Here is a 23,630-nt window from a genome sequence, read left to right as displayed (position 1 = left end):
GGGACTGCTTAAAATGTAAACCTGACAAATAATTTTAAATAAAGTATATTTTTACAAAAAAAAAAAAAAAGTAGTAAGTTATATTTTTTGTCGTGATTGCGCGAACCACCCTCAACTGTAATGTTTCAAATGAACTCGTTTTCGCTATTCACGCGCACTTCGTGGGGCCGTGAGAAGCGGAGCTTTCATCAATTTTTTGAGGGTTTCTACACAAGAAACTCAGTACTTTGGTAAAATGTGAGTTTACTGGGACGATTGGGCCTCCTCGGCCGCTGAGGTGAGGTGGAACCGCAGGCGCCACCGGAAGGCGTCACATGGTCACGTCACGCAGTACGAGGCGCCTGCGCGAAGGAGCGGGAGGTGCAACGCTCCCTCCTGTCGCTAGAGGTCGGGAGGCTCGAAGGGAAGAGTCAGCACATCATTCCTAATCTGCATACCCACAATCCTGTGCGCGCTTCATAATGCTGCTTTACTCTCATTCTAAATGCAGGGCTCTTTGTGGCATTTGAAACGATAAAGAGCGGACATTTAAGAACGAAGAGGCCAGAGTATCAGTCTTCTAGTGGGAAGGCATGAATCATAGTCAGGCACACTACTCTTCTAAGGGAAGTTAATGGGTAATTAGCTTGCACAGCTCCTGCCCTTCATTGTACAGATGGGATTGTTCCTGGGCTGGTTGCTTGGCTGGGTTGTACCGCTGCTGGCCCTGTAAAGGGTGTGGACCGGCCAGCACCTGAGGAGCCCTGTTACACACCCGCTGGCTCTCCATACAACTATATCGCTCTTTCATGCCATCTTTTTTTAGCATGTTTCTTTCTAGGACTTCAATCAATGGGTTGCTTCGGAGAAGCTCCATGTTTGTGATTTCGCCAGAACAGTTTCAAAGATTTCTTCAAACAAACCCAGACTGGAAATCTTACAGGCTTCTTGATTTAGGAGATGGAGAAGTTACAAAGAAATCTACGTAACAGAGATGACGCAAACTATGATATGGCAACTTCAGAAAAAAAAGTACAGGGGGCCTCATTTATGAAAAGTGACGCATCGCTGCGTGAAAACAGCGATGCGTCACTTTTCACTGCGTACTCCTTGCGACACCAATGATGCGTCATATTTAATGTATGACGCATCATGTCGCAAGGACTTACAGATATGTCAGTATTTCTGACGCATCTGTAAGCGCAAAAGTGACGCATTGCTGGAGTGTGTCACAAAAGTGACGCAACTCCAGCAATGCGTCCTTTCACATGGGGAAAGCCCCATGTGAAAGGGCTTGCGTCAGTCTTACGCCTGCTGTGAGGCAGGCGCAAGATTTTAACGCAACAGCATCCTAAAAGTGACGCAGTGAAATCTCATAGATTTCACTGCGTCACTATTACGAGGCTTTTGCGGGGGAACTGCATACATTATACCTGATATATATAGGTATAATGTGGCGCAGGGGTTTAAAAAGTGACACATCTACCTAGATGCGTCACTTTTTAAATATGGCGCAACAAGGCGCATTTTGTACGCCGCTGGTGCGTCCCAAAAAGTGACGCACCGGCGGCGCAAAACTGACACAAGGCCTCATAAATAAGGGCCAGGGTACTTGAAATAGACGAATGGCAGAACACAGGATTCCAATATGATGCAATCAGCTGCTTGAATCTTCTCGATCGCTGCGATCGACCTGTGACTTTATTGAAAGAAATCCGAAATGTACTGGAGCCAACTAGGGGCCGAGTCATTCTTGCACTGGTTCATCCCTTTCACCCACATGTGGAAAATGATCTACCGCAAGCTGGAGACAGAACACCACCCACATGTGAGGCACCTGAAACAGCAGAGGCTGAAGATGCGGATGAAGCAGTGCTCTCATTCACTTGCACGTGGGTCATCTCCAAATTCAAGTGGAAAGTGGAAGGGGACTTGGGGGTGATCCTTTTAAGCAAACATGTCACCATTTCAAAGGCCAAAATAAAGATGTGTTTCCTCTTAGTGTGGCTGAAGGACATTGGGGCATATTATCAAGGGAGTTTATCTCCGCTTTTTTGGCTTTAAAAGCCAAGAAAGCGGAGATAAAATTATCTTCCTATTACCAAGCTGTCGCTAACACCAGTTAGTGACAGCTAATGGGAGATAGCGACCATCTTGGGCCCCGCTTTGCATGTCAGTGATATTTATCACTAATGACATGCAAAGTGGGCGTGCCAAGATGTTAGCTACTGGAAACAGTCCCTAACATCGCTATCTCCTATTACCAATTTTTGGAGATATTCGCGCTAAGCGCGAATATCTCCAAAAGCTAACACCTGCCCTGAGCAGTTCTTAGCCATGTTATCCAATGGGAGGTGGATAACATGGCTAAGAGCATTTGCTCGATAATGCATGAATATCGCTGACTTTTCAGCGATATTCATGCATTGCGGCCGTTTTTTATCGCATTTGCGATAAACCTTGCTAATAGCAAGGTTTATCTGCGATAAAAATCACCGATGTGCGGCGATAATTTTTGTCTCTAAACAAGTTAGAGACAAAAATTATCACTAGTTGTTGGTAATATGCCCCATTGTTTTATACGGAATATTCAAACCCAAGAATCATCATTTTTATCAGCTCGCACCCCGACAGTGCAGACTGCGCTCCCGACAATAGTGGACATATTTTTTATACTTAACTGCACTATAGATCGTAACCAAACAGAATCAATACAGTTGATACAGTGTGACAGATTGCTTTTTCTTTCATTTTTTTTTTTATTATGGAAAACAAGTGAAGACTGGCACTTACTTCAACGCATTGTTGAATATATAGCGTTTTGGCAAATGTTCTTCCATGTTACAAAGTAGTATTTCTGATCTTCATTCTCAAGCACATGTTTTTAATTATACCAATAAATGTTTTGGAGACGAGAAAAAAAATAATAATTTTCTTTTAGCCATTTAGGAATGTTTGGGAGCGGCCGCCTCGCAATTCACTGGGCAATAAAAACAACAACAGAAAAGTGGGGAAGAAGGGATGGAAATCGATTGACCCGCTCCAAGTCTACTGGAAAGCGTATTTCAGAGATCTGGGGGCAGATTTACAATAACTGCTCCATCCCTTTACATTCGCAGGGGTGCGCCAGTTATTGTGCGCCACGGCTTCGCCACCATGAATGCGCCGCCACGGGGCAAAAACGGCACAGATGCGTGACGCATCTGTGACGCGTCTGTGCCGTAAACGCGGCTCATTGCTGGAGTTGCGTCGCAAGCGTGACGCAGCTCGAGCAATGCTCTGGGGGCCCTGTCTGTCCAATGCTGCGTCAATCCTTACGCCTGCTTCAGGCAGGTGCAGGCTTTTGACGCAGCATGGACGTAAAAGTGACTCAGTATTTCACTCAGCCACTTTTAGGAGGCGTTCCTGCACCAGAAAGCCCCCACCTGCGCCGGAACAGCTCCTTCTGGAGCAGGGCTTTACAATGTGACGCATCTCCCAGATGCGTCACGTTGTAAATACCCCGCACCATGGTGCATCTTTTGCGCTGCCGCTGTGTCACAAAAGTGACGCAACTGCGGCGTAAAAGAGGCGCAAGGGGCTTGTAAATCTGCCCCTTACTCTACAAGGTGGAAATGTAACTTTTTTTGTATAAATGAGGAGGCATATAATCAAGGGCTTATCGCCAAGTTAGCAGCCAAAGTAGCTTGCTAACATCGGATATCACCAATTTCCCTGCAATAGCAATCGCAAAAAGCTTCGCCACAGATGAAAACCGTCAAATTGCTAATGAGATGCAGAGTAGGCGTTCCCGTGCAAAAAGATGTGACAACACCACTTCTTTTTGAAAAGGTATACACCCAGGCAGACTTTAGTTACAAGGAACTGGCTAATTCGCAACACATCTTAAGAACAACATATGATAGACACAAAAATAGTAAAAAACAGATAGTACAACAGACTGTTATGATATCAAAAATATATTTTTAATCTCGATTTGTTTTTAAAAAATTAATATAGTAAGAGGTTTAGTAAATATCACTGTGTATACATGATGTATATAGTCAAGAAATTGATACATTGATTATGAATGACAATTCTAATACATTGTTAAAACCAAAACACAAAAGAAAACAAATTAAAAGTTAGTTTCAAAATTGTTTCTCCAAATTTTGTTAGACTTGGGCTGTGTCAACGCGTTTCGACAAATCTTTTGTCTTCATCAGGACTTTAGAATATGCAGCCACTTTTTTCTAGATAGAATAAAACAGGTTTTAGATAAATGTATGGTAAATGTATGGTCAGCACTTTCTAGGTTACATTCAGCAACTTTTGTTTTAACTAACCGAAGGTGACCAACAATTCACAACAATTTATAACAGTCTGTTGACAATTTTCATACTTAATAAAAACATGTTATGCGTTAGCTCAAAAAGCAACGTCAAATAAAATTCATTTTCTTAGCCAGGCTTGTGTATTGCATATGAATGATAGTACAGAATCGTAGAGGCCATAAAGTGCATTCGTTTTGGATACCTATATTCTGGCAGGCCAGGTAGGTAAGCATTTTATTAGAAATAGGAAATGAAAAGGTGCATTCCCATTTGTATAGGTTGCGTAACATTTTTAAAAAGCTTATTCTTATTAGACAAGGTTAGACGTCATCAGGGAGTTTATCAAGCTAAATTTTGTGAATCATTTTTCAGAGTATAAACATAAACCAGAGGACATAAGATGGCGCATCCTGGAGAAAATTCATGTACAAGAGAACCAAGGTGGCAATGAAATACGAAAGAAACGTGAGGTCTTTTGGATCTTCACCCTTGGGACTTTTGAACAGGGTCTAAATCAAGATCTACCCTGGGAGAACGCAATAATATAAATATATAATCTGCCATTAATAAATATACTCCTTATGCAATGAGTCTGAATGTCTAATCACTGGACATATAATTAGGCAATATCCCTTTAAATGTTAGCCCCGCCTCCTCTTTGGATTAGGTAATTTTGCAAAATGGGTGATATCCTTTTAAAAATGAATCCCGCCTCCTTCATTGGAAGTATATATAAAGTAATGGAAGAAGGACTTTCTGTGATCTTCCATTTTTTCACTTGAAACCCTGACGGAAGGAGACGCACGGCGCTTTGGCATCCAGGAAACGGTAAGAGCTTATCAAACTCCGCGCTTTGTCTGTTTGACTCGCTGCAGACTTTTTTGTCGGCTTTTAACTGGAAGCCGTATCGGTAAAGCTCCAATATAGGAACTAGATAATTACTAACTCTAAATTAGTCACTAAGGACAGTAATTTCCTTATATCTCCCCCAGATTTCGGGTCAATGCTGCACCGTCCCGGGCACTTTGATTAACGCAATCGATATCTATATGAAGGAACCGCACTGAATAAGCCTCTGGGGAGCGAAAAGACATATAAACGACTCCGTCTTCCGTCGTCATATCGAATTGAATCCAAAAGGTAAACAAACGCTAAGGGACTCGGACAAAATTCTATAACAAACCGAGTTGACCTTTGACCTATTTTAAGGGACAAACACTGAATGATTGTTTCTCTTTTTATTTTCAGGATGGTTTTAAGTTTCCAATATCAATAGCATTCCTATTTTCTTATCACCGTTAATCGCTAAACACAGGGAGCGGTTAGAACTGAAAAACGCACTTAAAAGACCACGGCTCCTCACAGATCCCGGGTTTTCATCACACACCATTTGGTTTGGAACAACTGTGCTCACTAGATGAGGTAAATTATGAAATAATAATAATCAGCAACTTTAAATACTGCCTGAAGATGTTTAGATAACATCAGTTCAAATACAAGTAGATTTGAATCTATTTCTCATTTATATAGGAACGTACCACTTGCAAACAATTAAGTGGACCGTTCTGTTGCCGACGGCTAAAGAAACCGACCCTTGGCCATATTTTGGATTGAAGATTGTCAAGAAAGAAACGGAGGTAGAAGTGAGAAGTACGCAGTGAATACTGCTTTCTCAGGTAAAACCTCCTATGAGTAAATAACAGGGGTCAGAGTTAATAACCCATTCTGCATTTAATACCAAATGTTGAGCAAAAAACTGAAATACCAATATGTTTTGTCTCTTTTATTAAACAGATATCACTTACCGCCCACATCTAAATATAGAGAAGGTACCTCACTCCCAACATCATTCTTGTACAGTCTTCCAAAAAAGATTACAGTGGAAGGTCACTACCAAATTCTTTATTTTTATAGGTAAGATATTATTCGAGAAAATTGAGGAACCAAGGGATAACATAGAAATATACATAGCTAGTAGTCACTAAAATAGCCCATCAAATAATGGTTGTTAGAATCAGCAATTACTTTTTAATATGTTAATGATTAGGCAAAAAAATTTAGCTTGATAAACTCCCTGATGACGTCTAACCTTGTCTAATAAGAATAAGCTTTTTAAAAATGTTACGCAACCTATACAAATGGGAATGCACCTTTTCATTTCCTATTTCTAATAAAATGCTTACCTACCTGGCCTGCCAGAATATAGGTATCCAAAACGAATGCACTTTATGGCCTCTACGATTCTGTACTATCATTCATATGCAATACACAAGCCTGGCTAAGAAAATGTAACACGTCAATAAGGCTGATAGGCCGGTAATGCGAGGGATTTGACCTATCACCCTTCTTGAACAGAGCCACAATCTCTGCCCCCTTCCAGGTTTCCGGAATGGCAGCTCCTTGGGCAATTTCGTTGGATAATAAGTTAATGTAAGGGGCCCAGATGTAATTTTCATGTTTCCAAAGATCACCTGGTATTCTGTCAGGGCCTGGTGCTTTCCCTGATTTAACTGCCTTAATTGCGGAGATAGTTTCTGTTAAAGAGAATGCAAGAGGTTCATTATGCGCTGCCAGGGGGGCGTATGAACTGTCCCATCCTCCACTTTCACCTGAGCTTGTGCAAGAATATAACATAGTAAAGTGCTCAACCCATATCTTTTCCTCTAAAAATTTGTCTTTACATTCTGTCGCTCCCCTGGTGCCTCTAGCAATGAGGCTCCAAAAAGTGGTCTGATCTTTACATTTACATGCATCCAGTAAGTCAGACCAAACCCTTTCGTCCCATTCTTTCTTGGCCTTTGCTAAAATTCTTTTGTACTGTGCTCTCTTAGTTCTCACGATGTCCGTTGAACCCCCCCTGACTGCTATAACTAAATCTGTCTTGGCTTTCCGGCAGTCCTGGTTGTACCAGGTAACCCCGGTTTGTTTATTCTTTTGGGCATTATGTGATCTTTTTATTGCCCTGGTCAGGATCCCGCCAAGTTGGTTGATCAAATGTTTATGGGATTCTATCAAACTAAGATTTTTACTGACCGTGTTATTGTCCAAGAGAGAGGACATATGTTTTACAAAAACATTATAAATTTGTCCAATAATTTTGGAATTGTCTAGTACTATTGGCCATTTCAGGGATCTGCGGTTGTTTGCCACTAGAGGATCTGGTGGCAGGGACATTATACCATTGACACTTTTGTCAGAGGTTATAAAAATCTGGGATTTGACAGATAGGATTAGGGGATAATGGTCGCTTTCCGTACGATCGTCGACAAGTAGATCAATAATCATAGGCCACAAATTCAAAGAAACTAATAGATAGTCTAAATGACTAGAATGTGCCCCTCTAGAGAACGTTGGTCTACTGGGACAGTCTGAGGGCAACCGCCCATTACATGCACGTAAGCCCGATTCTAGTGTCAGGTTCAGTATTTGTAATGCGCTCACTGAACAGGGTGCTTTATAATTTGTGTCTACTAAGGGAATGTCGTTTGCCATATCCTCATCCCTGTGGATATCTTCTAGTCCTACTATGGGTTCAAAACCTCTATTAAAATCACCGCCTATGATTATTTGTGCATTTTGATCAAATCCCGCCACAAGGTTGCTCAATTGAGTTACAATAATTGATTCTTTGCATGGTCGGTGTGGTCTATTGTAAACATTGATCACGTGAGTACATCGACCATTTATATCTTTTAACTCGAGCAATAAAATGTCGGGATTATTAATATCAATTTGCTTGATGGATAGGCCGCCTGTGATTTTCACCCATGTTATTAATCCGCCAGAGGGTCTCCCCCCGTTTGTGTTTGCTGCGGATATAAAGAAGGATCTATAGTTCACCTTATAATAGTTTTCAAGTCCCCATGTCTCCTGAAACATAATGATATCCCCACTAGAAATGTAGTTTTGCCAGGATGGGTCTAAAAGGTTTTTTTTCAAACCTGCTATATTCCAACAGATTATTTTTATGCATAAAAGACCACGGCTCCTCACAGATCCCGGGTTTTCATCACACACCATTTGGTTTGGAACAACTGTGCTCACTAGATGAGGTAAATTATGAAATAATAATAATCAGCAACTTTAAATACTGCCTGAAGATGTTTAGATAACATCAGTTCAAATACAAGTAGATTTGAATCTATTTCTCATTTATATAGGAACGTACCACTTGCAAACAATTAAGTGGACCGTTCTGTTGCCGACGGCTAAAGAAACCGACCCTTGGCCATATTTTGGATTGAAGATTGTCAAGAAAGAAACGGAGGTAGAAGTGAGAAGTACGCAGTGAATACTGCTTTCTCAGGTAAAACCTCCTATGAGTAAATAACAGGGGTCAGAGTTAATAACCCATTCTGCATTTAATACCAAATGTTGAGCAAAAAACTGAAATACCAATATGTTTTGTCTCTTTTATTAAACAGATATCACTTACCGCCCACATCTAAATATAGAGAAGGTACCTCACTCCCAACATCATTCTTGTACAGTCTTCCAAAAAAGATTACAGTGGAAGGTCACTACCAAATTCTTTATTTTTATAGGTAAGATATTATTCGAGAAAATTGAGGAACCAAGGGATAACATAGATATATACATAGCTAGTAGTCACTAAAATAGCCCATCAAATAATGGTTGTTAGAATCAGCAATTACTTTTTAATATGTTAATGATTAGGCAAAAAAATTTAGCTTGATAAACTCCCTGATGACGTCTAACCTTGTCTAATAAGAATAAGCTTTTTAAAAATGTTACGCAACCTATACAAATGGGAATGCACCTTTTCATTTCCTATTTCTAATAAAATGCTTACCTACCTGGCCTGCCAGAATATAGGTATCCAAAACGAATGCACTTTATGGCCTCTACGATTCTGTACTATCATTCATATGCAATACACAAGCCTGGCTAAGAAAATGAATTTTATTTGACGTTGCTTTTTGAGCTAACGCATAACATGTTTTTATTAAGTATGAAAATTGTCAACAGACTGTTATAAATTGTTGTGAATTGTTGGTCACCTTCGGTTAGTTAAAACAAAAGTTGCTGAATGTAACCTAGAAAGTGCTGACCATACATTTATCTAAAACCTGTTTTATTCTATCTAGAAAAAAGTGGCTGCATATTCTAAAGTCCTGATGAAGACAAAAGATTTGTCGAAACGCGTTGACACAGCCCAAGTCTAACAAAATTTGGAGAAACAATTTTGAAACTAACTTTTAATTTGTTTTCTTTTGTGTTTTGGTTTTAACAATGTATTAGAATTGTCATTCATAATCAATGTATCAATTTCTTGACTATATACATCATGTATACACAGTGATATTTACTAAACCTCTTACTATATTAATTTTTTAAAAACAAATCGAGATTAAAAATATATTTTTGATATCATAACAGTCTGTTGTACTATCTGTTTTTTACTATTTTTGTGTCTATCATATGTTGTTCTTAAGATGTGTTGCGAATTAGCCAGTTCCTTGTAACTAAAGTCTGCCTGGGTGTATACCTTTTCAAAAATTATTGTTTCCCTGACCCAGGAGCTAGATCCTTAACAGGGGGTCCCTGATACCTACCCAACAACACCACTTCTTAACATTCTCAACGACCAGCCATATCCGCCATAAGAACACAAAACATGTGATAAGGTGCGATAGCAGCAGGAATTTAACATCTGCTCTTACCTGGTGTAATGTCAGACGACAACCTGAACAAGACAGGGAGCGAGAGAGAGAGAGAAAGAGGGAGAGAGGGAGAGAGAAAGAGGGAGAGAGGAAGAGAGAAAGAGAGGGAGAGAGAGAAAGAGAGGGAGAGGGAGAGAGAAAGAGAGAAAGAGGGAGAGAGAAAGAGAAAGAGAGAGAGGCAGGGAGAGAAAGAGAGTGAGAGGGAGAGAGAGAGAGAGAAAGAGGGAGAGAGAAAGAGAGGAAGAGAGAAAGAGGGAGAGAGGGAGAGAAAGAGGGAGAGAGAGAAAGAGAAAGAGGGAGAGAGGAAGAAAGAAAGAGGGAGGGAGAGAGAGAAAGAGAGGGAGAGGGAGAGAAAGAGGGAGAGAGAGAAAGAGAAAGAGGGACAGAGGGAGAGAGAAAGAGAGGGAGAGAGAGAGGGAAAGAGAGAAAGAGAGGAAGAGAGAAAGAGAGGAAGAGGGAGAGAGAGAGAGAGAGAGAGAGAGAAAGAGGGAGAGAGGGAGAGAAAGAGGGAGAGAGAGAAAGAGAAAGAGGGAGAGAGGGAGAGGAGAAAGAGAGGGAGAGAGAGAAAGAGAGGGAGAGGGAGAGAGAGAGAGAGAAAGAGGGAGAGAGAAAGAGAGGAAGAGAGAGAAAGAGAGGGAGAGAGAGAAAGAGAGGGAGAGAGAGAAAGAGAGGGAGAGAGAGCCAACACTGAGGACCCAGGCCTCACTGCTCACCTGCTACCATCGGTGTGTGTCCAACCACGTGCCGGTTTAGACTGCAGTCCACCAGGTCCCTTATCTGAAACAGAGTCCAGAGTCATGAATGGCAGACTCCATACAGTTGCACACGCCATCATCGCTTGCCCGCCCCTGCGCACACTGGCTGCTGCACCCCAGCCCCTCCCGCAGCCCAGCAATAATTGCCCGCCCCTGCGCATCCAGGCCTCACTGCTCACCTTCCGGCCTCGTCGAGTCTCCAAGAGGGCCCACCACACGCCGGTGCAAGCTTCAAGCCTGGGGCCCGTGCCCATGGCAGCCTCAGCATCATGCAGCCCCACACCACAGGCCACCAGGTCACACACTTGAGTCTGGGTCTTGATTTCGCAATGGCAGAGATCATATCAGTGCACACGGCATCATCGCAGGCTGCACACCTGCTCAGCCCTTTAGGTGCCACTACCTCTGTTTGCCCGAGAGGCAATGCCACGTGGCAGTAGGCCCGCACTGCCCGCTGGCTCAGGCCTACACTGCAGTCCAGCAGGCTCACCAAATCCTTACCAGTCCAGACCGCCAGGATGGGGTATCATTGCAGGATGCACACCCGCTTAGCTCTTTAGGTGCCCCTACCTCAGTGCACTGAAAGTCACCATCCCGAAGCGGTGTGCCTGTGCCAGCCGCAGTGTATCCAGTGCCACCAAGTCTGTGCCCCACAAGTCATGGACCCTTTATGATTGAGTCTCGTGGTGCGGACACCATCATGTCACCTCCGGCACTAGGGAATGTGATGTGGTAGGGCCCTAGTCCCTCATGCATAAATAATAACCACACGGATACGCCCAGACAGAGAGTGGAAATGGTGTCCAGCATGTGTGCCCTGCCCTTTTAATTGGCAGGGCCACATGTCCTGTGAAGCATGTCCCGGATGGGTGTGGGGTGGGTGTACACCAGCCATGAGGGAGTGGCTGTGACATGCTGACAACTAGACCTGTGATCAGCAGATCACTTCAGGGAAGACCTGGGACATGAAGCGTTGTTGCCACGCCTGTGAGCGTAAGAGGAGTGGGCTGGCCTGGCGTATGCCAGTCCAACGCAAGGGTGTGAACAATGACCCCGGGGCTCTGGGCGTGGTTCCATCCAGGGTTGAACAAGGAAGTAATTAATGCGTGTATCTCTGTTTTAGTATCGCGCCACCCGGACCGCAATTGGCAATGTATCTCCCTGTGACCCAAGTCCCACAACATGAGCAACATGGACGTAAGGGGGAACCACTGACCCTACATCATCCGTACTTCCACACGTGAAAGATCATAGACATGACACATCTGTGTGAATATGAATGTTTAATGCACATTCAGTGGAGTGTTGCTGCTGAAGCAGTACAGGGTGATGCAAACCCCACTTTACATTGTTGGCCCGTGGAGGGCCAGCCAGAGTCATTTAGGGAATGTCAGGTTCATCAGAAGAGAAAGAGTACAGTCCGAAGTCTGAATGCAGTGTCATTGGTAATCAAACAGAAAATGGCAGTCCATGTCAAAGGTCCAAGGTGAGTGTTGCAGAGTGTATCGGGGGACAGTGGAAGGTGATGATGACGAGGGCAGAACCAAGCACAAACCAGCCATATGGCGGAGATGAATGCTACTGCGTCCTGCTTACCACGAAGGCAGATTCATCCGCATCTTCATCCTCTGCTGTTTCATGTGCCTCACATGTGGGTGTTGTTCTGTCTCCAGCACTGTGTGGCAGTGATACCTCAGGGGCTGGAGGTGGAATGTCTGCCACACTGTGTGTCACGGACACTTCAGGGGGCGGAGATGTGGATGTAGTCGTAGCAGCAGCATATATCATCGCAAGGCCTTGTGGCAGTAATGTCATGAGGAGGGTGTTTAGGGCAATGAGGATCCCAGATACCTCTCGCTGGTGTGCAGCCGTGGCAGCCGCTCTTTCCACCTGCGTCCGCTTCATGGTCTCCATTATCCTCCGCGTGTGTGCCAACTCCCGGTTGACATCGCTAGATCCATTCTGACTAGACAGTTGTTCTTGTCTCAGAGTCAGGACTCCAGCGATGTCAGCCATGGATCATTGGAGGACTTGGAGCAGACTGGGGGTGTCCGTTAGGGACTGTGAGTGGTCCCTGATGGGACTTAGATACCCAAGTATGGCATCTAGTTTGGCTGTCATGCGGTCGAACCCCGCCCACACCTGGTCAGCCAGTTTCTCCTGGCATCCCAATACACGGCGTTGGAAGGCCAGGTGTTCTTCGTGGGGGTCCTGGGAGGCAGCCGTGGTGGTGCCTGCTGAGTGGTCTGTGCAGGGGGTGGGGTCTCCTAGATGCAGGTGGGCGACCCTGCTCCTGGAGGTGGGGTGCGGAGGCTGTCAATGAACTCTTGGATGGCGTCCGTGTCGAAGGGTTGGTGGTGCTCTTCATCATCAGAGAACAGAGGTTCTGCCTGCTCTGCAGAGGTGTTGGTTTGCCCTCTGCAATGTGAAGGGGAGATGTAGTTTAACATTGTGTTCACATGTATGTTGATGCATGGTGATGTGCTCTGCATGTTATGTGCTTGGGCTGCATTTTGGGATAGTCACCCCTGCAGCTCTGATTTTGCTGCCCCTTATCCTTTTCATGCTGTGTGCCTTTCACTTCTGTGCTTATACAGTGCTGAGATGTTGCAGACTTGGGTACATTGGTCTTTTGTTGGGAGTTGGGGGTCTGGGACATGGTTTGTCTGCAGATGTGCTATACTTAGTTGTGCATTTGTGCCATTGTGCCCATCTCTAATGTCCCCCCAGTCTCTGGTTGTTACTCATCCTGGTGCTGTTGTGTCAGGTCATGTTGAGCGGTGTCCGGTCCCCCAACTCCTGCCACCGTCTCCCCACTGATGACGGTGGACACCATTTCCTCCATCTCGTCCAGCTCCTCCTGTGGCGTTGGACTCCCAACTCCAGTCTGCATTGCTGCCTTCTGGTTGTAAGCGAGTTTCTGCTGGGTTTTGCGCTTCACATTCTTCCAGCGCCTCTTAACCTCTTTTCCATTGTCCTCTTCAGCACTCCGACTGCATTCACCTTGTCCACGATGGACTGCCATATTCCATTTTTTGTTGCCAATGACGCAGTGGAGGTGACAAACAGTTGTTGATGGTGTTCTACCACCTCCGTTATCAGGATCCTGTTTGCCTGCGGACTGAACTGCGTCTTCCTCTTCTTCTTGTCCTTGGCCTTCCCTGACCTCAAGGTCCCAGGCTGGTCCTCCGGGGGGCTTGTGGGGCTCTGGTTTTCCTCTGTACTTGCTCCGGCTACCTCGATTGTGCTTCGCTGATGTTTTGCTTTTGTTTGTATGTTTTTTTCTACTTTTATAGTGATTTTTCCCACCTGCCGTGTGTGACTTGCAGGACCGGTGAAGATTATTGCTGATTTATTTATCGCGGTTGAACCCATCGCAATTTCATTTGCACTGGGGTTTACATTTTTATTGCCGTCCTGGTGACTTTAACGCGGACATTTGACGTGTTATCGGGAGCATATCGCATGTAATCACCATGTTGTAAAAAGAACGTTAACACAGAGTTATTTTCCCATGAAGGACGGCGATATGAAACATTGCAAAAACCGATTTCGCCGATGATTATCACACGTTTTTGAGGAGATCCCCCTGAGATGCGAAGAGATAAGCCCTATACCAAGAAAATGGACGAGGACATGAAGTGGGCTGGACAAATGGAAGACCTACCTAACCCAACTGATAGAGTCCAAAAGCGAGTGACTATCATGAACGCAGCCAACGTGGATGCAGAGGACAGAGGCAGGAGGGACCAACCTCTGGCACTAATGAAGATAACAAATAAATACAGTAAACAAATGCACGGCTCGAACTGGGCTCCCCTGCTGCACCTCGGTTAGACAACATAAAGTATGCCCTCTTCACACTCTTACAACTGTCAGAGTTTCAAGATTTATTGCCAGTCACTTAAGGAAAGAACATTTTACTTTAACATTTGATCTACGCCCGGCCTTTAAAGTGTAAGAGGTTAAAGTGTGCAAAACATGTTGGCAGAAGTCAGTGGATGTCCTTAGCAGACTAACACCAGCTGGACAGGGCATGGAAAGGAACAATGTGCAGGCACAGAAAGACCTGAAATGTGTGTTGCTGCCCCACTGACATCCCTGAGTGCACGCACAAATAGCTACAAAGACTGGGCTTCATTTATGAGGCTGTGCATCACTTTTACGCCGCCGGTGCGTCACTTATTGTGACGCACCAGTGGCGTAAAAAATGAACCTTGTTGCGCCATATTTACAAAGTGACGCATCGAAGTAGATGCGTCACTTTGTAAACCCCTGCGCCACATTATACCTGCACCAGGTATAATGTATGCAAGGGGGGCGTATTGACGCAAGAAAGGGTCGTAGAAGTGACGCAGTGAAATCTATGAGATTTCACTGCGCCACTTCTAGGACACAAATGCGTCAATTTCTTAAGCCTGCCTCACAGCAGGCGTAAGACTGACACAGGCCCTTTCACATGGGGCTTGCCCCATGTGAACGGACACATTGCTGGAGTTGCGTCACTTTTGTGACACACCCCATCAATGCGTCACTTTTGCGCCATACAGATATGTCAGAAATACTGACATATCTGTAACTCCTTGCGACATGATGCGTCATATTATAAATATGACGCATCCAGCATGTCGCAAGGAGGGCGCAATGAAAAGTGACGCATCGCTGTTTTCACGCAGTGATGCATCACTTTTCATAAATGAGGCCCACTGTACATTTGAAGGAACAGTTTGCACAAAATGTATCTTATTGTGGTAGGCGGGTGGATTGGTAGGGCAAATGATCTTGACAGTAGGGGAGATGTGGCCACTACTATGGCTCAGCAATCCTTGCTGCCGACTCAGGGAGCTGTAATCCATCCGTGTAACTTTTTCATTAGTAGATTCACACACTGAGCTTTGGAGATTCAGGAGTGATCCACCGACTGCCAGTGGCTAGGATTTTCTGGATTAAAATGGACAAAAACTAATGTCAGATATTACACCTTTAGATAACAGAAGCGCTTTCCGACGCCATTAATTAAATGCTGTTCAGGGCTTAGTATGTCAATTAGGGATGGACTGAACTGGGACGCCAATGGCACAGAACTGGATGGTGCCTCAGGCCCCAACTGTGCCACATATCACTTTGAAAAATGCATTTTTGTGCATTTTCAATGCATCTGCATATTTCCATCAACTTGAAGCTGAAGGTAATCAGCGTTTTCTAAATGCACAGTTCGCATTTAGGCTACGTGCATCGGCATAAGGGAAAGACCAATTGCAATTTCCTGAATGCATTCGCCATATAGGTTATTAAAAAAAATTGCAATTACCTAATTTGCAAATACAAAGCCTTTCATGCTTCAGAAAAGTCCTTTTTGCCCTCGCGAGGGCAAAGATGCTTGATGCATGTGGCTCTTGGTCTTCTAAAGCTATAACTTTGAGGCTTGACCTGTGCGATTTCCGACAGGTCCATTGAGAGTGTTTTAAGTGGCATCAAAGGTAATTATCCAAAACATGATGTTCAGAAAAGCAGTAAACTGAATGTTTTCATATGTGCTTGAAGTGAAATTCCCAAAACGTGTGCACAGAAAATAACAAGAGACAAAAAGGGGTTCCAAATCCCCAAATAGCAAAGAAAGCTTTGTGGATTAGTGGCTAGGTTAACAATAAAACACTTTAAAATATAAGCTCTTCGTAAGGAAGAAAGATAGGAAAGAGGATAAAGGCATTCAAGCAGCATGTACGACGCTGCTCGATCCAGAGGCAATACTCCATGGGAGTTAACTTGACCCTACCAGGTAGGTCGCTCCCCCTCCGCACAGCACCGCCTGTGTGTCCCTGCCCAAGCCGCCGCTGCTGAGGAAGTTTGAGGGCCTCCTCAACCCGCAAGCAACCACCTGTGCCTCATTCCTGGTGGCCAGTGGTAGGCCATAGGTTTGTTCCTCTCCGCTATTTTTCCGCTATTTATTGTATTGTATTGTATTTACTGTATTGCCTTTATTGTCATTTTTTTGTGTGCCTGTGACTGCTGTTCTCTTTCTTCCCCTGCTGCCGGAACTTGATCTGCACTTCTTCTTCAAAAACCAAATCAATGAGGATAATGATTCTGAGTAAGTCGTCAATACTGGCTTAAGATCTAAATCCACCTTTCTCCCACCCACACATGCGGTACCCCCACAGGTAGCCACATTTGAGCAGGCGGTGAAAGATGACATCGAAAAGATCTGGACTTCTCCTAAGAGTGGTTATAGCAACCTTTCAGGAGTAGAAAAACAAGCATTAAGAGCCCTCACACAAGATCCCTCGATAGTCATAAAACCCGCTGACAAGGGTGGTTCCATCGTGATACAGAATGTAGATACCTATAGGACGGAATGCTTAAGACAACTGAGCAACACTAGATCTTATCGACCACTGGCGACTGATCCTACCACCAGATTGTCGAACAAGATCAAGACTCTGGTGGAAGAGGCTTTGGCAGAAGGCTGGATAACTCCCTTAGAATCACAATTTCTACAGACACAACAGCCCACCATGCCTTATTTTTACACCTTGCCGAAGGTGCATAAGCCCCAAAGGCCACCGCCTGGGAGGCCGATCATTTCTGGCCAGGGATCACTACTTGAGCCACTCTCTGCTTTTGTGGATCATTTCTTAAGACCCATAGTACACACTATGCCCACGTACCTGAAAGATACCACGGGCGTATTGAGAGCAATTCCAACTATAGAATACCATCAGGAGACAGACTATCTGGTCTCTATGGATGTCGAATCCTTATACACCTCAATCCCCCAGGATGAGACCTTGGACACCATCAGGTCCATCCTGGAAGTGCGAGATCTCGACTCTATCACTCCGGTCACCTTTATAATGGCCCTAGCTACCATTGCCATGAAAGACAATTACTTCAGGTTTGAAGACACAATCTACCTCCAAACCTCGGGCACTAGCATGGGGAGCATTTTTGCTCCTTCCCTGGCTAACCTGTACGTTCACATGTTCGAACAGTCATCTGTGTTAACAACATCTAACCCCTTTTTCATATCTATAGTATGGTGGAAGCGCTACATAGATGATGTGCTGGTGGTATGGAGAGGTGACCTAGACTCAGTCCTACGCTTCCATGAGTGGTTGAACTCTCAGAACAGATTCCTGCGGTTCACCATTGAGATAAGCAAAGAGAGGATTGCATTCCTGGATCTCTCCATTCATGTCACCCCAACTGGCCTTGAAAGTGAACTCTTCCGCAAACCCATGGCAAGGAACTCGCTTCTATTGTACGAGAGCCAGCACCCTAAATCTCTGTGTGACAACTTATCGTTTGGTCAGTTTCTCCGCCTAAGGCGAAACTGCTCCACCCTGGAGACCTTCCCACACCACGCAGCTAATTTGTCAGACCAACTGGTAGAGAGACACAACCCCAAGAAACTTATCAAGCGCTCTCTCAAGCGTGCTACGAATAATAACCGGGAGGCACTTTTAGAGCCCCGGATTGCAAAGCCCCCCTTGGACCGTCTGACATTTGTAAGCACATTTAACAGCAGGTCCAATTGTGTCCAGAATACCATCAGACGACATTGGCATATCTTGAACTGTACCAATGAGAAAATCAAATATCCTCTATTCGCTTTTAAACGTTCAAGCAACCTACGTGACCAACTAGTACATACGCGCCCCATAGAGTCGCTTAAAAGAGAGATTGGGACACTATGGACCTTCCAGCAGTGACCGGACATCACCCATGTGGGGCTTGCTTGGTGTCCTCAGACATGTAAGACAACCAGTATCGATATTGGTACCACCCAGCCATGGGAGCTAAGACACTTCACTAATTGTAATAGTACCAACCTTATCTATCTACTGACTTGCCCATGCAATGAAAGGTACATCGGAATGACCACAAGAAAGGTCCGCACTCGGATGCTGGATCACAAAAGCACCTTTCGGTGTAAGAAAAGTGTCTCCACATTAACTAAACATTTCATACAGACTGTTCTTGAAAAACCTTTCATTCCCACCCTTGTAAGTGATATATCAAGATTTTTGTTCATTAAGGAACAAAAATTGGTTTACAAACTACATACAGACACTCGAGGGCTGAATGATGAGATTCCTTGGTTTAGCCTTCAGTAGTTCCATCTCTGTAAGGAAACCATTGCTGTTGACTTCTGTCTGAACTAAATTTACAATGCACAGAGGTATGCCCCACCCTAAAGCAGTGGCACAACGCCATGCTTTAATGCAAGATTTCAACATAAATGATGTATTTAGATATAAGAACGGGACACGTATGTAGGGATCATGAGTGACATTAGCACATGAAGCGTGGTCGCGCATAGACTGCTGGCTGACCACCCGAGACGTGACTTCATGGTCAACAGCAACAGCCATGACACGCCACCATCGGACACTGTCTGACCATGTTCTAGTGCTTCTGGAGCGTACCCTTCTCTCGACCTCAAACTGCGCCTTCACATGGCGCCACACGCAGCGGCGCACTGCGTGATCAGGTATTCTGGGCTGAAATACACTAGGCCATCACAGATATTTTTGTAGTCTATGAGGGCTCAGTCAGCTCCCCCCAGATACTATGGGAGGCCTTCAAGGCGGTGGTAAGAGGGGCTTGTATTGCAAAGCAGACTGGGGTGCTAAAAGCAATCCATTCCAGACTTGCTGGAAAAAGATCTGCGGGAACTCGAAACACTACTCTGTGACATGAGATCCCCTTCTACATTAGCGTCACTACGAGAGAAACTCACCGAATAGGAGGAAGAAGCAAACCGCTAACTTCACTATTTATCCACAAATCCTAAGCGAGACAGTACAGGGAAGGTGAAGGTGAAGGTGAAGGTGCTAGCAAACTCCTGGGAGACATGCTACGCAGGCCAAGAGCTCAACACTATATTACGGAATGCCAGGATGAGCAATCAACAAACCAGATTTCCCCACAGGCCATACTCAACACGATGACCTCCTTCTACTCTAATCTCTACCATACTACGGATGAGATACCTGAGGAAATGCTAATAGAATACTTTGATACCATTGAACTGCTGTGGCTTGACGATGTGAGGTGACAGTACTTGGACTCACCCTTCACTGAAGAGGACGTCCTGCAAGTCAACCGCAGTCTCCAGTATGACAAACGTCCTGGTCTAGACGGCCAACCTGCCTCTTTTCATAAAGAATATGCCACCCTGCTAGTCCCCCATATGGTAGTTATGTACCAAGGATCGTTAGAGGCCCAAATGCTGCCACCCTTCTTGAGAGAAAAAATGATATTTTCCATACCGAAACCCAGGAAATCACCACATTTATGTGACTCTTATCGCCCCGTGTCAGTGATTAACAGTGATAACAAAATCCTAGCTAAACTGATTTCCAATAGAAAATGGCCCATTTTTCCAGACATAATTCTCCCCGACCAATCAGACTTTGTCCTAGACAATTCGACAGCACATAATCTCAGAACACAGTTCACAGTCATGCAAAGTGTGGAGCCCACATTAGCGGCGGGCACCACCCTCCTAGGCGCCACAAAGGCGTTTGATTCCCTGGAATGGCCATTCCTGTTTGGTCTCCTCGGGCGATTAGGATTTTGCCCCCAGTTCATCCGCCTCATTACTTTGCTTTATCAGTCCCCGATGGCACCCTTACACCTCAACGGAATGACATCAGCCCCATTCCAAGAGGTACCCGACAGTGATGTCCTCTTTCTCCCATTCTGTTCGCCATGGTAATAGAACCACTAGCAGCCCAACTACGACAACACCACGTGCACAGAGGGCTTAACTTCAGACTCCGCAGAGTGATGGTCTCAGAGTATACAGATGACATAGCCCTTTATGTTCTAGAACCCCATATTAACCTTGAAGCGGTTATCTGGGAGGTCATACACATCGGGGAATTGTCGGGCTTCAATATGAACTGGACTAAGTCACGGAAAACACCCCACAAAATGAATCGGAATACTCACTAACATGGGTGACGGAACCAGTCAAATATCTGGGGGTATGACTTAGCCACGACAGCGGAGACCTCTGGACAGAAAATTACGGTAGGGTCATCTGGCTAGAGGACAGACTCCAAATATGCAACTGTCCACCGCTCTCCCTCTCGGGACTGTTGGCAATACCCAAGATGGTGGCTCTGTCAAAATTCCTGTATCAATTTGGCAACCTGACCTTATCCTCCAAATTCCCAAAGCGCCTAAGATCACTATTAATAACACTTGCGTGGTCTGGGAAACAGCCCATGATAGCATGAGAAGTCCTCACCCTGCCCCTCCGGCAGGGTGGATTAGACGCCCCAGATATGACATCATATGTTTTGTCACCCTTAAAATGCTAAGGAAAACTTTGGACATCCTTCCCGCCTCGGCAAGGAAAACTGTAGTCCACACTCTGATGACCTCGCAGCTGAACTATGAGAATGTCCTATATTTGGGAGCATCAAAAGGAAGCCTGCAACGGTTGCATCGGATTCAGAATTCAGTGGTACGCCTAGTTCTCAATCTACCTAGACGGGCTGCAGCGACGAAAGCCCCGGACTCCCTTCACTGGATCCCAATCAGTAAAATAATTCTCTTTAAAGCTTTATGTTTCTGTCACCAGAGTCTACAGGAAAAAGGTCTTAGCTACCTGTATGATCTCCTGACCCCCTACAAACCTACTCAGAAGTTGAGATCGACAGGAGGACATCTGCTCAAAGTAACGAAAATCAAAAGGGCAAGGATGTGTGCAGGCTCATTTGGCTATCTGGCAGCAAAAAATGGGAACACTCTGCCTGGAAAATCTGCACAGGTCATCTAAGGCCAGTGTCAGGTTCTCCCAGGACCTCAGGGTTACCAGGGACCTGGCCATTAAAAGGGGAGTTAGACAGGGTTGTATAATGGCCCCATTCTTATTCAACTTATATATAAATGATTTGGACAAAGTCTTCAGTAACCTTGAGGTAGATTTCCCATATGTAGGGTGTTGTGGACTTCCTGTTCTACTGTATGTGGGCGATGCTGTCCTCATAGCGAGGATGACATTAGGCCTCCAAACTTTATTGGAGGCTTTTTCTAGCTTTATGTCCGACTGGGATCTGGCTATCAACCACTCGAAATCGTACGTTATGCAAGTGGGACTACGCCCAAAAAAAAGCTTTCAATTTAGGGTTGGCTCTTCCCCCATCGCCTGTACAAATGTTTTCTCATACCTAGGGGTTCTCCTGGGTGATAAGTTACAATGGGAGCCTCAAATCATTAAGAACAGGGGGGCTCTGATCAGGGCTAATGCGGCAATTTAATGTTTTCACAAAGATAGGGAGGAAACCAATAGGTGCCTTGTTAAAGGTATATCAGGCACAAAGCCTGGCTATAGCCAGTTACGGGAGTGAAATCTGGGGTCACACTGTGGTGAGCCCCTTACAGGTGGCAGAGAACAAAATTTTAAAGCACCTGATGTGCGCCCCACAAAGCCTTTCTAATTTGTCGGTCCGCGAAGAATTTGGGGTTCCGTTTTTGTGTGGTACTCTAGCCTCGCGCCCTATTGTATTTTGGTTTAAATGCTGGCTGAATCCTGAGCTAAATCTCACTCACAATATATTGAGGGAGTCTTGGGAAGCCTGGAAGAGATAGGACGTGTAGAGCTATTTCATAAGCCTGAAACAATCACCAAGAGTGATGTGGAGTCAGTAAAGTTAGCCTATTTGTACAGGATAGGGACGAGCAGGAACTCAAAACAGTAAATGTCCGCAGGTTTATAATGCTCAAAACAACCGCACTTACGGAGCCCGACCTCCAAGGGGCTCCCTGTACACTCACGAGAAGTTTCTTCTAACCAGGTTCAGGATAAATTTGTTTCATTTTTTGCTGGCTAGACCCAAGGGCTGTCACAGAGGTCACGTGGTAGCGTCCTGTGGTGCGACGGCTCGTCTCCACAGGATTTGCTGCACTTTATGTTCCTCTGCAAATTTGACTCTGTTCCACGGAAACATTTCCTGGTACCTCTCTTGAAAAAGTTGAATTTCAGACAAGTTCACCCAGCCTTCTTGTACCTACAACTGTTGAGTGATGACTGTTTGTTCTTTGTTGTGGGGTTTCTAAAATCGACAATGAAATCAAGGGCTTGTATGGATGTATAATGTGTGGGCCGTTGGTCCACGGGCATTTCACAGTATGTTACCCTAGCTTTCTTTAAGGTGTAAAAGGAAAGCAGGACCAGTCTTTAACTTTTATGATGTTTTATGCGGTGTCTGCTCTTTATGAATTAGTAGCTTTGTATATTCTGATATTTTTGGCATCTCGCACTTTATATCGAGTAGTATTTTGGAGTGGGCTCGTTTTTTATGCAGTTTTTTAATATAGCCTTATAGCCCGCCGTAGAGGGCTTTACCGGCTATTAAAGGCCCTCTCCAGCGTTAAAGGCCCCGAGCCGAAGGCGAGGGCCTTTAACAAGGGAGAGGGACTTTAATAGCAGTAAAGCCCTCTACGAAGGGCTATAAGGCTATTAGAACATTCTGTCACTAGAGGACAGAATGGTCTAACAAAAAAACAAAGCCTTTTGGAAGCGTGAGGGGATTGGAATCCCCTCAGGCTCCCTGAAGCCTTTGTTCACAGCCAGAGCTGAACAAAGAAACATTGGAATGTTGGAGCTCCAGCTTATACCAGCCATTATAAGCCCAGAGCACTCCATTGTTTTCAATGGAGCTCCCAACATTCCAATGTTCTAATATGTCTGAATCTTTCTATGTATTGTAAAACTTTAACTTTCATGGCTGCCTTTGTGTAACCGAATAAAGTTTATTTGTATTGGAACACTCTGCTACCTTTGCTGCGTGCATAAAAATCTGAGAACATCTTCCACAGATGCCTAAAAACCTGGGGCCTTATTTATGAAGGACTTGCGCCGCCGGTGCCTCACTTTTAAC

At 44.8% G+C, this 23,630-nt stretch overlaps 1 pseudogene; it reads left to right on the top strand.

Moving 5' to 3' along the window:
* Positions 1-655: 655 nt before the first annotated feature.
* On the top strand, positions 656-1,921 carry LOC147737503 (protein-L-histidine N-pros-methyltransferase pseudogene; annotated as a pseudogene).
* Positions 1,922-23,630: the final 21,709 nt, after the last annotated feature.

The sequence above is a fragment of the Lissotriton vulgaris genome, chromosome 1_1 (genome assembly GCF_964263255.1).
Source record: "Lissotriton vulgaris chromosome 1_1, aLisVul1.2, whole genome shotgun sequence".
Lineage (NCBI taxonomy): Eukaryota > Metazoa > Chordata > Amphibia > Caudata > Salamandridae > Lissotriton > Lissotriton vulgaris.
The sequence above is the reverse complement of the archived record's forward strand: the minus strand, read 5'-3'. Positions and strand labels throughout refer to the sequence as shown.